Source organism: Balaenoptera musculus, chromosome 2 (genome assembly GCF_009873245.2).
Source record: "Balaenoptera musculus isolate JJ_BM4_2016_0621 chromosome 2, mBalMus1.pri.v3, whole genome shotgun sequence".
In the NCBI taxonomy this organism is placed as follows: domain Eukaryota; kingdom Metazoa; phylum Chordata; class Mammalia; order Artiodactyla; family Balaenopteridae; genus Balaenoptera; species Balaenoptera musculus.
The window spans coordinates 38,167,452-38,175,394 of NC_045786.1; the positions used below are offsets into that span (position 1 = coordinate 38,167,452).

The 7,943-nt window shown below is 36.4% G+C and overlaps 1 protein-coding gene across 1 annotated transcript in view; it reads right to left on the minus strand.

The window, feature by feature from the left end:
- The window catches only part of WDR93 (WD repeat domain 93), a 37,711-nt gene extending 37,122 nt beyond the window's left edge, over nt 1-589 (minus strand). Inside the window, exon 1 of the mRNA XM_036843543.1 lies at nt 525-589. The gene's annotated coding sequence lies outside the window, so the exon portion shown is untranslated. The remainder of the gene's footprint in view (nt 1-524) is intronic.
- Nucleotides 590-7,943: the final 7,354 nt, after the last annotated feature.

The following is a 7,943-nucleotide window of genomic DNA, read 5'->3' on the forward strand; positions in this document are numbered from 1 at the left end:
AGCTAGCTGGGTAGGGAGCAACAACTTCTCCAGTTCCTTTTCCCTCCCCTCCAATCAGATGCAGCTCAAGCATTATCCAATCCTTGCTGTACAATTTGTTCCTTCCTCTCTACTCCCCCTGCTCCCATCGAGGAGCTCTGTAGGCACAGTGCCCAGAGCCTATGAGATTTTTCAAGGGCCTGCAGAAATGTTTGAGACTTGAAAAAATACTGACTAAAAAAAACCCCCACAAAATCAAAATAATTAAATATTTACAAAAGTATTTACAACTTATCAACTCCACTCTGTGTGTGCATAATGTTTAAGTCTATAAGAAAAGAACAAGCAACCTATACTTTATAAAACTCAAAACTGTACAATATAAAAAGATTTTCAAATGTTACAGTTTAAAAAAGGCATTTAATGTGGAACATGGGGTACATTTTAAGATGCTTAGTAGGTAGTGGCATAGGGTCTTACACTGTCGGAGTACCCTGGGGCCATGGAAGTCTTATAAAGGCCCTGCTGCCATCATCTTTTCTCACCTGCTAGAGTACATTTGTGATGTTTCCAGTGCAAAGTGAGGAGAGACTATCTGGGTCTGAGTCTGAAAAGAAAGAATCACCTGAAATTATCAGTGGGAACAGTAAGCTGAGCTCACACAGGGCCAGGAATAATGCCTGTTTCCATCAGTGAGAACGGAAAACCTCATAATTCACAAATATTGGGTTAGAGTACTCCGAAGAGCATAGCCAAGTAGTGGGAAAATTAACCCTAGAATAAACGCTGCTCTAGTATTGCCCACCAAATCTTGGAAGTCAGAAGATCAAACTTACTACGTAACTTAACTACATACCAGAACAAACTCAAGAATATTTATAGGAATACAAGTATGAAACTGAGCCCCCCTCAAACCAAGTTCCCTTACTGAGTTTGTGATTAATCTATCCAAAACTTTATTCCCTTGCTTGTCTCCTCTGACCTCAATCCCTTTCTTGTCCTCTCTGACCTCAATCGTGTGCTAATTGGACACTAATAAACCAGAACAGATGACTAAGATTGCAGTTGTTGACAACATCGTAAATGTACTAAAATTGCTGTTATAGATATCATCATTAACATATAAACTCAGCTTGTTTCTCTAGGGCAAGATGAACTCACAGACCCCCGAGCCATGGACCACCTGGCCAGAGAATCATAAACCAGAGACATCCTGACTTCCGAAACCCTGATTAAGAAATGTCACAAGATGATGATTAAACCCAGTTTCCTTGTTCTTCCCCTTTAAAATATCCCTATCTCAAAGACCACTCCCTTGCTTGGTACCCTGCAATAAACCCTTACTTTGCTGCAAACACCCGCTGTCAAAGTTTGACTTTCTGTGCCACAGGCACATAAGCCCTTGCTTGGTTACAAAAATATCCAGCATCCAATGAAGTAAAATTCACAATGTCTAACATCCAATTAAAAAAATTACCTCAAATGCAGAAAGGCAAGAAGACACAAGCCATAATAAAAACTCAATCAATTGAAGCTGACTCATAATCAACACAGAACATTAGAATTAGCAGATATATAATTCTAGTATATATCTAGATTAGTATATTCCACATGTTCAAAAATCAAGAGGAAATGCTGAACATGTTACGTAGAGATGTGGAAGATGTTTAAAAAAAACCCCAACCTGAACTTTTAAGGATGAAAACTATTGATATAATGTCTGCAATGAAAATATACACTGGATTAGATTAATAACAAGATTTCAGAGCAAAACAGATTAGATGGGCCAGAAAAAAGAATAGTGAATTTGAAAACATAGCGATAGAAACAAAATGAAAGAAAGAGAAAAATTTTTTGAAAAAAAATGAAGACAGTGAGGTGTAGGATAACTTGAAGTAGCCTAGTATAAGTGTGATTGAAATCCCCAAAGGAGGGAAGAGACCAAAAAAAGCTGTAGAAATAATGAACAAAAATTTTCAAATTTTGATGAAAACTATAAACCAACAGATTTAAGAAGAAAAATCCTAGCAAATTAAACATGAAGAAATTTATACCAAGGCACATCATGATCAAACTGCTCAAAACTAGTGATAAAGACAAAATCTGAAATGCAGCCAGAGATAGAAAGGCATGCATAGAGGAACAAACTAAAGGACAAGAGATTTCCTGAAGGAAACAGCAGAAGCGAGAAGACAGTGAAACAACATCTTAAAAGTTCTGACAGCAAAAAATTTGTCAATTAAGAATTCCAGGCCACAAACATATCTTTCAATAAATGAAGGTGAAGGAATTCCCTGGTGGTCCAGTGGTTAGGACTCTGTGCTTTCATTGCCGAGGGCCCGGTTCAATCCCTGGTTGGGGAACTAAGATCCTGCAAGCCGCGAGGCCAAACAAACAAACAAACACAAATAAATAAATAAATGAAGGTGAAATAAAGAATATTTAGACATACAAAACCTGAAAGAATTCATCAGCAGCAGACCAGCATTATAAGAAATAATGTTAAAGGAAGGCCTTCAGGCAGAAGAAAAATGGCATCAGAGAGAAATGTGAATCTACACAAAGGAATGAAAAGCACTGGATGATAGCTGTGTAGGTAAATATAAAAGACTTTCTCTTACTATTTAAATTCCTTTAAAAGATATCTAAAATGTTTAAACAAAAATAATAATGTAGTGTGGGGTTAATAACATATGTAGAAGAAAAATATATGACGGGGGCTTCCCTGGTGGCGCAGTGGTTGGGAGTCTGCCTGCTAGTGCAGGGGACATGGGTTCGAGCCCTGGTCTGGGAGGATCCCACATGCCGCGGAGCGGCTAGGCCCGTGAGCCACAATTGCTGAGCCTGCGCGTCTGGAGCCTGTGCTCCGCAACACGAGAGGCCGCGATGGTGAGAGGCCCGCGCACTGCGATGAAGAGTGGCCCCCACTTGCCGCAACTGGAGAAAGCCCTTGCACAGAAACGAAGACCCAACACAGCCATAACTAAATAAATAAATAAGTAAAAATATATGACAATAATAGTACAAAGGCTAGGAGGGGAGAAACAGAAGTATACCGATATCACTTGAAGGTAGACTATGATAAGTTAAAGATGTATACTAGAAACCCTAAAGCAACCGCTAAAGTAATAAAACAAAGAGTTACAGCTAATAAGCCAACAAAAGAGGAAAAATGGAGTCATAAAAATACTCAATTAAAAATGTAAAAAAGAGGAAAAAGGGCAAAAAACTGATGGGACATATCAATAATCATATCAAATATAAATAGTCTAAAGATTCCAGTCAAAAAATAGAAATTGTCAGATTAGTTAAAGGAGAAAGACTCATATATGCTGCCACCAAAAATCCACTTTAAATGTAAAGACACATACAGGTTAAAACTAAAAGAGTAGAAATAGATGTACCACGCTAACACTAAAGAAAGCTGGAGTCGCTATATTAATATCATATGTAGAACATTTCAGAGCAAAGACTATTACCTGGGATAAAGAGGTATGTTTTATAATAATAAAGGGGTCGATTCATCAAGAAGACATAACAGTCCTAAATGTTAATGAACCTAATAACAGAGCTTTGAAATCCATGAAGCAAAACTGATAGAATTTCAATGAGAAATAGACAAATCCACAATTATAGTCAGAGATTTCAATACCCTCTCTCAATGATTTATAGAACATGTAGACAAAGAAATCAGCAAGGATACAGAAAACTTGAACACTATTAACGAATTTGATCTGACTGACAGTTGTAGAACACTCTACCCAACAACAGCAGGATACAAATTCTTTTTTAAGTACACTTGAAACATTTATCAAGAAAAATCATATTCTGGGCCATAAACAAGTCTTAATAAATTTGTAAGTACTCAAGTCATACAAATTATGTTCTCTGATCATACAGAAATTATTTTAGAAATCAATAACAGATATTTAGAAGTATACAAAACCTCAAAATATTAGAAAATATTTCTTAATAACTTATCAATCACTACTACATACCTACTACAATGGCTCAAATTTTTAAAAAAATATTAACAGTATGAAATACTTGTGAAGATGCAGAGCAATCGGACTGTCATACATGGATGGCTGTTAGGAATGCAAAGTGATACCACCACTCTGGAAAAGGGTTTGGCAGTGTCTTATAAAGTTGAACATATATTAATCATATGACCCAGCAATACCACCCCTGAGTATCTACTCTAAGAGTATGAAAACTTGTGGGCATAAAAAAGCCTGTACACAAAGTGTTTATAGCAGTTCTATTTATTATTACCCCAAATGGGAAACAATCCAAATGTCCTTCACCAGGTGAATAGACAAACCAACTGTGTTATATCCACATAATGGAATACTAACTCAGTAATAAAAAGGGGAGAACTACTGATACATACAAAAACATGCATGAATCTCAAAGGCATTATGCTGAATAAAAGAAACCAGTCTAAAAATTTATGTGCAGTGATTCCATTTATAAGGCATTCTTGAAAATCAGAATGAGTAATGGAGAACAGATCAATGGTTGGCAGGAGTTATAAGTGGAGGGATGATGTTATTTAATGTTATTTAAAAAGGACAGCATGAGGGAATTTTTTTGGGTGGTGTGGGACTGTTTTATCCAGACTGGAAAGAACTATGTAAAGCTGTCTTTATTTATAATCAGACAATATGATTATCTATAGAGAAAACCTGATGTAATCTTTTTTAAAAAATCTACTAGAACTAACAAATGAGGTTAGCAAGGTTGCAGGATAAAAGTTCAATATACAAAAACCTCCTATATTTCTACATACTGACAACAAGCAATAAAAAGTTGAAATTAAAAATGCTATTTATTATACTATTTATAATAGTATAAAAATATGAAATACTTAAGGTTAAATTTGACAAAAGATGTACAAGGCCTGTATCCTGAAAGCTGTAAAATACCACTAAGAGAAGACCTAAATAAATGGAGAGAGAGAGACCTTACTCATGGGTTGGAAGATTCAACTTTTTTAGGATGTCAATTCTCCCCAAATTGATTTATAAAATCAAAGCAATCCCTATGATAATCCCAGTTGGCATTTTTTTTTTTAGAAATTAAGAAGCTGATGTTATACTTCATATGAAAATGCAAAGTACCTAGAATAGCCAAGATAACTTAGAAAAAGAAAGAATTAGAGGACCATCACTACCTACTTCAAGACTTACAAAGCCAGAGTAATCAAGACAGTGTGGTATTGGCATCAAAAAAGACAAAAAGACAACAAATAACAAGTGTTGGTGAGGATGTGGAGAAAAGGGAACCCTCATGCACTGTTGGTGGGAATGTAAATTGGTGAAGTCACTACAGAAAATAGTATGGAAGTTCCTCAAAAAATTAAAAATAGAACTACCATATGATCCAGTAATTCCACTTCTGGATATTTTCCCAAAGAAAACAAAACAAAACAAAAACTATTTTGAAAAGATATATGCACCCTATGTTCATTGCAGCATTATTCACAATAGCCAAGATACGGAAGCAACCTAAGTCCCCACCGATAGATGAATGGATAAAGAAGATGTGATATACACAATGGAATATTAGCCATAAAAAAGAATAAAACCTTGCCATTTGCAACAACAGGTATGGACCTAGAGGGTACCATGCTAAGTGAAGTAAGTCAGACAGAGAAAGACAAATACTGTGTGATTTCACTTATATGTGGAATCTAAAAAACAAGACAAGTGAACAAACAAAACAAAAAAAAAGAGTCATAGATACAGAGAACAAACAGGTGGCTGCCAGAAGGGACGGGGGTGGGAGGATAAGTGAAATAGGTGAGGGAAATGAAGAGGTACCAAAAAAAAAAAAAGACAAATAGATCAATGAAACTGAATAGAGAATACAGAATTAGACCCACACAGATATGGACAGTTTATTTTTGACAAAGGTGCAAAGATAATTCAATGGAAGAAGGATAATCCTTTTAATAAATAATGCTGCCTCAGTTAGATATCCATATGGGAAAAAAAGAACTCCAATCCATACCTTGCACTATATACAAAAATTAATTCAAAGGAGATCACAGGCCTAAATATAAAACTTAAAACTATAAAATTTCTAGAAGAAAACTCAGGAGAAAACCTTTGCAATCTTCAGTTAGACAAAGATTCCTTAGATACGACACTAAAGCACAATCTATAAGAACAAATTGATAACTTAACCTTTCAAAAATAAACTTATGCTCTACAAAAGACACTTAAGAGAATAAAAGGAACCTTTTATTGAACCTTTATTGATAGCCCAAAGACTGGGAGAAAATATTTGTAGGTCATATATGTGATAAAGTGCTTGTGTTCAGAATATTTTGAAAACTCTTAAAACTCAGTAATAAGAAAATGACGCAATTTTTAAAAACGGAAAAAAGATTTGCATTGACACTTAACCAAAGAAGATACACATAAGGCAAACAGGCATATTAAAAGATGTTCAACATGGTCAATCGTCAGAGAAATGCAAATTATAATTACACATGTATTAGAAAGCCTGAAGTTAGAAAGATAGACCATACTACTACTACACATGTGTTAGAAAGCCTGAAGTTAGAAAGATAGACCATAACAAGCGTTGTCGAGGATGAGGAGAAGCTGGAACTCTTCCACCTGCTGCTGGGAATGTAAAATAGTACAGTGTAGAAAACAGTTTAGCAATTTCTTAAAAAGTTAAGTTTACACCTACCACAATAGCCAGTCATTCTACTCCTAGGTGTGATATAAGGGAACTGAAATCATATGTCCAAACATAGACTTGTAAATGAACATTCATTACAGCTCTACTTGTAGGAGCTCCAAACTGGAAACAACCCAAATGTTTATCGTAGGTGAATAGATAAACTCCTACATATTCACATCCCATATTCAGTGGGAACACGAAATAGTAGTCACTTTGGAAAACAGCTTGGCAGTTTCTTACAAAGCTGAATATACACTTAATGTGATTCAGCAATCCCATTCCTACATATTTATGCAAGAAAAATGAAAACATGTTTCATATGAAAATCTGTGCTTAAACATTTATAGCAGCTTTATAATTGCCTCAAACTGGAAACAACACAAATGTATTTCAGTGGATAAAGAGATAACAAAGTATGGTACATCCATACAATGGAATACCACTCAGCAATAAAAATGTACAAACTACTGACATACACAACATAGATGAAACTCAAATGCATTATGCTAAGTGAAAGAAATCAGAAAATGCTACATACTAAATGATTCAATTTATGATACAGTGGAAAAGGCAGAATTGTAGGTATAGAAAACAAACTATATAAATCTGTGTTTAGGAGCACCCTGTGCTCATCTCTATCTAACGCATCACTGTGTTGTACTTTCCCATTTTTCTTGTGTCCCTCATTAATCTATTGCCCTAGGCCTAGAGCTTAGCACTGTGGTTGGTACAGTGCTACCACTGAAATTCTTATTGCTTGCAGTATTGCCCTGCTCTGGGACATGAATTAAGAGAATACTTCTGGCTCTCCTCCAGGCACTCCCCTCTGCAAAGGATGAGTAATTCGTGGGGTAAAGAGGCTATCCCCACCCAAAGCCTAGACTGCCCCTCTTCTGGAGTCTAGACCATGTTCAGGGTGCCTGTACCCCTGGAATTTACTGCCCAAACGATGCCAGGTTCTGCATGAGCCTCTTTCCCAGCTTTCTCTGGAGGGCAGAGAAATGGGTGCTAATGTGGGCACCCCTAGACCTGAAAGGTGGACAAGGCATGGCGCTTTGCAGGATAATGGGCAGAACTTGCATGTGGCCTGGAGTATCCACACTATGTATGCAAGGCCCCTCTCAGTGATGTAAGTGGGAGCCAGAAATGGGGTGGAAAGGGCTGGGAAAGGACTGGAGATCAGCTCTCTCCACAGTACCATATTCTAGCTGTGTTTCCAGGTATTCCAAGGAGTCCAAGAATCCTGAATGTGAAACTGGACTTCT